This window comes from Ascidia mentula, chromosome 3 (assembly GCF_947561715.1).
Source record: "Ascidia mentula chromosome 3, kaAscMent1.1, whole genome shotgun sequence".
NCBI lineage: Eukaryota > Metazoa > Chordata > Ascidiacea > Phlebobranchia > Ascidiidae > Ascidia > Ascidia mentula.
Genome location: NC_138568.1, coordinates 16,462,501 through 16,469,749, shown reverse-complemented (window position 1 = coordinate 16,469,749; position 7,249 = coordinate 16,462,501). Strand labels below are relative to the sequence as shown.

Genomic DNA, 7,249 nt, shown 5'->3' with positions numbered 1-7,249 from the left:
TTACAGCAAACACTTGGTACCAGCAGAAATATTAAAGTATTTGAAGGCAATTTTAAGTAAACTAAGTCATTTACAGCAAACACTTGGTACCAGTAGAAATATTAAAGCATTTGAAGGCAATTTTTCTATAAGTGAACAAAGTCATTCACAGCGTACACTTGGTACCAGCAGAAATATTAAAGCATTTGAAGGCAATTTTAAGTAAACTAAGTCATTTACAGCATAACACTTGACAGAAATAATCAGACCATTCACACTCAAAAACGTTAATGTAAACTAACAACATTAATCAAAGGCTGAAATTGCATTTCATTGTTAGCTTTTTGGTTTTGATGGGGACATATTTGAGGCCTCTGAATCAGAATGTGTGCAGCTTGACCGACCTGTTCACAGAAAAAAAGCTTAAATTATGTACTGTTTCCCAGCATTCAAAAACAACTCATGATTCTATTATGCTTAACAAAATTAGAACTGATAATTCATTTTACCTTCATCTTTGGCAATTCTCCCTGCCTTGTAAAACAGTTTGTTTCCAGGCCAGCGAGCGAAGCACAAATCTTTCACCTTTATTTCTTCAAAGTGTTTTATTTTCTTTCGGCCTTCCGTTTTCAAATCTGTAATCCGGTAGATGTCAAGGCATTCACCATCATCCAAGAACACTACTCGAATAAACTTGACCTCTACAAAACAAAAAGCCAGACAAAGATAAACACTTTAACAATATTTTAGTAATTTGTTCGTATTCATTACCTTGCAAATCATCTTGTTGTTGTGATGGTGCTGGTTGAACATCTGTCAAAAACAATCAAAAGGTTAACCACATTTTATTTTGTCTTTGAACATTTAACTATACAGAGGCAATCAATAGTGCAAACCTTGCAAATCATCTTGTTGTTGTGATGGTGCTGGTTGAACATCTGTCAAAAACAATTGAAAGGTTAACCACATTTTATTTTGTCTTTAAACATTTAACTATACAGAGGCAATCAATAGTGCAAACCTTGCAAATCATCTTGTTGTTGTGATGGTGCTGGTTGAACATCTGTCAAAAACAATTGAAAGGTTAACCACATTTTATTTTGTCTTTAAACACTTAACTATGCAGAGGCAATCAATAGTGCAAACCTTGCAAATCATCTTGTTGTGATGGTGCTGGTTGAACATCTGTCAAAAACAATTGAAAGGTTAACCATATTTTATTTTGTCTTTAAACATTTAACTATACAGAGGCAATCAATAGTGCAAACCTTGCAAATCATCTTGTTGTGATGGTGCTGGTTGAACATCTGTCAAAAACAATTGAAAGGTTAACCATATTTTATTTTGTCTTTAAACATTTAACTATACAGAGGCAATCAATAGTGCAAACCTTGCAAATCATCTTGTTGTTGTGATGGTGCTGGTTGAACATCTGTCAAAAACAATTGAAAGGTTAACCATATTTTATTTTGTCTTTAAACATTTAACTATACAGAGGCAATCAATAGTGCAAACCTTGCAAATCATCTTGTTGTTGTGATGGTGCTGGTTGAACATCTGTCAAAAACAAATAAAAAGTTAACCATTCACTGAAGAAATATATTTAATATAATACAAATCACACACAACACTTACCAGATGTAGAGGCACGAGCCTCCAACAACAGTCGAGCCTTTTCAACCCTTCTGTGTGGGTGTTGTACATTATATACTTGGTCAGCAACAGCAAGTGAATGACCAGAGGCTTTTGCCACAGCAATTTGAACCTCTTTTGGCTCATCTGCCATCCATGTGTGTATGAGTTTTCGTACTTCAGTCGCCGTTAAAGATGTGTTTTCAAACACAAAAGGAATAACCTTTTTAAAAATTTTTGAAAATTCTGCATTTGTCATTTTAAATGAGCCTGTTGCTGCTAAGTTTCTTGCTGACGTTGTTGGAAAAACTGGTGACTGCCCTGTAGGTTTTATCTTGTGATACATCCAAGCCAATTTACTGGTGGTTTCAATGTCTTGTAATTCAAGTGCATTTAAAACAATGCACGCCGGTTGCTTGTCCTTCTGGTCCACCACCAGAATTGAGTAATTGCCCTCGTCAGTTTTTTCATAGTCCTGGAGCTCTCTAATGAGGAGACCAATCATTACAGATGGTCTACAGCCTAGTCTGCATATCACCCTGCAGAAAATATCCCCATACAATAGTTGCAGGTTTTCGTTTCCAACTTGGGATTCAGACATGGCTCTAATTCTTGCAACTCTCTTGAATTCTTCGCTTTTTTCGTACTGTAGTATGGCATTATATGCATTTGATTTTATGTTGGACAACTTCTTTCTGGATTTTTCTTTAGTGTAAAATTCTCTTTTCTTTTTCTCTTTGTTTATGCGTGCATGCAGGTCCATTGTTTCCGAATGCACTAAATTTAAACATTTCTCGGAAATCAAATCAAACTGATTGTTTTTGTAAAATCTAAGGAAATTCAGTAATGTAGACAAATATGCAACTTTCGATGAAACTTGACCTTCACCTTTCAAATGTTGCTCTAAATTTTCAAAAATCTTTTGGGGGTTTTTAAATACTTCAATAGTTGGTATTAAAGTTCTTATTTGGTTGGCATTTGAGTGGGCCACTGCCTTGTCAACTCTTTTGCGTTTCCCTACTCCAAACTTTGATAAGTGCTCCTCATATTTAGTTATTACAGATTGCAAAGAACCAATCTGGGTCTTTGCAACAAGAGTTTGAAATTGCTTGGATTTGGTGTCGATTGTTTTATGTAAATTTTCATAATGCTTAGATAAATTCTTTACTGCCCTTCCGCAAATGGGACAGAAGTGTCCCTCAAAATTTTGATACTTTCCAATTCTGTTTTTCTTCGCCCTACTGGCATACAGGAATTCTGACTTGTCCATGTCTGGATGGTATGTTTTGTAGTGGTATGTGACATTTTTATACAGCTTATCACATGCATGGCATTCCCTCAAACCACTTGATGATTCTACAAAGTATATTAAACGTTACTGAAGGCATATCCAAAAATTTTACACGTATTTTACTTTAGTTTTTAATTGACTAACCTAGAATAAAATTTATGTAACTTATAAAGCATACTTTTTATGTTGCTTTCTGGGTTGAACATTTTTTTTGAGTGTTTGCGGTCTTTTCTCCTTTTATGGTGATATCGCTCAATTTTTTTTCTGCAAATTAGTGAAGTGGTAAAATCTTTGTTACATAACACAAGACATTAGCAAATTCTAACCTTTGGTCTTTTTTTGCTTTCCTGAAAAAAACAAAAACAACAGTATAAAATCTTGTAAACCTATTGATTCATTCAGACACTAATTATTCGCTGTTTCTCTATAGGAAGCAGGTTGCCAATTGTCTATTATTTAAAAATTTTAACAAACATTAATAGATAAAATATATTGCAAAACAAAAATGGCATGGTCGGGTATGTAACACAATTTTATCATAAGTCTGCTTAAAGTGTAAAAAAATGAAAGGTCAGGTAAAGTAATTTTGAGGTTTCCTCATGTTTGAAACTAATCAAATGATAAACACTCTAGCTTTTTTTTTATTTAGGATGTGAAGCTTTTCAACCTATTTAGGAGATTTAAAGACGTGTTAAATAGTTTTTAATGGAAACATGCAAACACAGTTGTTTGTGCAATTGTCACATAACTGGCATTTTAAAGTTTACACCATTGCATAAAGTTAGCAAAAATTTTTTTTCAGTTCTCATAAATGAATGAATGCAACTGTATTTTTTTTGTCTAAATCCTTAAACCAAAACCTCTTTTTAAATGTTGACCTAATCAACCTGACACAAAACAGATCAACTTAATAAAAATTTTTTACTGACGCAACTCTATTTTGTTATGTAACAGTAATGTCACAATGACTAGTTTTTGAAAAACGTTGAAGATTTTTTTTGGACACTTTTTGAAAATATGACATATTGTGCTGCATAGGACAATAAATTTACCACAAAAAATGGAAGTTTTGTTATAGAGCTTATGTCCCCAATTAAAAATGGTTAAGTCCCCCCTCCCCCCGACTGATGTAAACAGCATGTAAAAAGTAACAAAACACTTACCATTTCAGAAATTGTTGGTATTGTTTATAGTCACTGCTACTGCTGCTGGAGGAACTACTGCTACTGCTTTCTTCAGTAGAGTCATCAGATGACGATGATAAACTTGAATAAAAAGAAAATACATGTTTACATCACCCAACGGTTTTCAGAAGTTAAAAGCACTAGTAATCATATATTTACCAATATAAGCTATCCTCATCACTGCTGCTATCAGAAAACTGTAGGGTTCTGTTAAAAAATTAAAATTATAAAGTAAACAACCCAATTTTCTTTTATTTCTGCAACACCAAGATTGTTAAAGAAGCCAAAAACCATTCTTAGATGAGGGAGTTAAAAACATTTTTTTTAAAGTTTTACCACTGATCAGAAGCCAAGACAACTGATAAGAAGCCAATAAACGTTGTATATACCTTTTATGTTTCTTTGAAGCTTTTTCATCCTTCTTATAGTCTCTAAAAATGATAATAAAATAAATTACACCACAAGAGTGAAAAATGCAATAAATTACACAGCAAGTAAAATAAAATAAAATAAATTACACAGCAAGAGTGAAAAATGCTATGAAAAAAAGTGCCCAAAACATAAAATTTTGTGAAAATATGAATGAAAAGGGCTTTAAACAACTTGTGTAAAATGCACATTAAATTCATTATCTAAACCAGGGGTTCTTAAAGTGGGGAGGGGGGGTGTAGATGCTTGGCAAGGGGGAGCGCAAACATTTTCAAAAATGACCAATCAGCGTTCCATTTGTATTTAGTATTTCCATGCAAAGAAACCTTTGTTTAAATGTTTGAAAGATTATGATGTTTGTCCCTCTTTACATCAGTTTTGTTACAATGGTAATTAACTGTGTACCAAAATTGATCATTATATTGTCGAAAATAGTTTTGCTACCTTTATCTGCGGCAAATATTTAAAGATATCGAAGTTTAGAAAAAAAGAGCAGTGCAGAGTATTTGCAGATTGTTTCGTTTCAAAAATGCAGTCACATCCCTCCCATTGACAAACGTTAAAAAAAGCTTGTTTTTGAATTGCGCATTTTTTGAGTTGTCGGACTAAGAGGGGGGCAAGATTTGACTAGTAAGGGGGCGCGACCAAAATAGTTTAAGAACCACTAATCTAATTACTACTTATAGTTACAGCCGCGGTTACGCTGTGTGAATCTCAAGATGTGCGTTCTGCGTTGTTACAGCGAACATTTGGGGCAGTGCATAAAAGTGACAAAATAATAATGTTCCGGGCCAGAGAATTTTTTAAATTGGTGTAGAACAAGCTTACAACATATAAATCACGTTATCATTGCATTTTTTTAAACACCTATGAAGTATAATCGCAACGCAATGGGTTTGACAGTGATCAAAATGAATAGTTACATAATGCGTAGATAGCGAGCATTTGGGCGCTGCATACAAGTGTCAATTTAATGATGTTCCGGGTCATAGAATGTTCAAAAAAATGGTGAAGAATAAGCACAGAACATGTACATTACATTATTGTTGAGTTTTTTAAACACCTATAAGTGTATCGCAACGAAATGTGTTTGACCGCGGTCACCAATCAACTGCATCGTAAATGCTACGACTTACATAAATAACTCGCATTCGTAATAGCTAATTGTTACGTCATGTGTGAAACACAATTATAGAAAAAAGATTTTTCGCACAAAAGACTGTGATCTTCATAGTATTAAAAATTTTTCATGCGGTCCACACGCTATTGTTGATAAAATTTTTTTAAATAAATTCGGTTAACCGAAGCTTCGATACATCACTACCAAAACTTAACATCAACTTAAAACACACAAAAGTTAAAATTAAAGAACAAGCATTTTTTCAAAAAAAAAAGGTAATTAAGCTTACTTGGCAAACAACTTTCTCCTTCTGAAATTGTCCATTTCGCCCTCCGCTGAACCACGTAACTTTGACAAAGAAAAACTGTGCCGAACAAAGACTTTGAAATCAATGTAGCCGAAAATAATTTGACATAAAACCTTCTTTCATTTGAGTGAATAACTATTGGTTACAGAATAAAGCGTCAATTTAAAAAAAAAATAAATAAAATAAACTGTTAAAAGATTTTTCATTCAAATATCATCAGGGCTCAATCTACCCAGAAATAATAACAATTGCACTACTGCCGCGGCGCTGAATTATTCTTTTTCTGGTACGGCTTATTTGCTTGACTAACACTGATCTTTGGTGCGGTTTCGAAATGCGCTTCAGCTTTCGTTCTTATGCGTTTTATACAAAAAATTTTCATTTTTTTAAACAGCTAACAGCTTTAAATAACTAACACCAACACTGTTACGACGCACTAGTTAAATTCCAACACAGTGGGGCAACGCAAAAACAACTTGCAATGTAGGTCGAGTCGCAGCTGGGCATCTAAGCCCAGGGACAACCAGACGCCTAATAAACTGCATAAACGATCGAAACCTGCACGGTTGAAGGGACGCCTGTTTACTTGTAATGAAAACAATCACAACTTTGCTTTACTTCAAAGTAAACATTAAATTTACGCAGATTTATCGTCGGCTGAGAAAATTGCAAACGTTATTCGAAAAGAAATTATAATTCGAAACCAAAATTTGCGTTTCCAACGCCCTGGTTGTTGGGAAACATGATTACTTGTAAATAACTGATGTTCGTGCGATCCATTTTGGAATTGTTTCGAAACACGCCTTAGTGTTCGTTGTTCTGTTAAATATTATAAAAACAATTACAATTTTACTTTACTTCAAAGTAAATATTCAATTTACGCATAATTAGCGTAAACTTGACATTAAAATAAACTGCTTTTCACACAAATAACAACTTTAAACTTTCGAATAGCAACATGCAGTTCGTGGATTGTTATTATTGTAAATCTATGACGTAATTATGTAACAATTTTATTGATAAACATAAGTGGTGTGATATTTTAGTAATTTATTGGCGGAACCCAAACCAACTTGCATTTCGTTGTTAAATCAAAACTAAATTTGGTTTGCATGCATTTTTCAAACGGGAATTCAAATGAGATCTACGTGCGGAACATTTTGGAACTGTTCGAAACAGGCTTTTATTGTTTTTTTTCTTTTGTTCACAAAACATGTTCAATATTGCATGACGTTTTTGTAAATTGAAACAGTGGCTAACAGCCTTGTAAAACCATCACCAACACTGTCACGACGCACTAGTTAATT

At 33.6% G+C, this 7,249-nt stretch overlaps 1 pseudogene; it reads right to left on the bottom strand.

Annotated features, from left to right (window-relative positions):
• Nucleotides 1-524: 524 nt before the first annotated feature.
• LOC145894822 (uncharacterized) lies at nt 525-5,959 on the bottom strand (annotated as a pseudogene).
• Nucleotides 5,960-7,249: the final 1,290 nt, after the last annotated feature.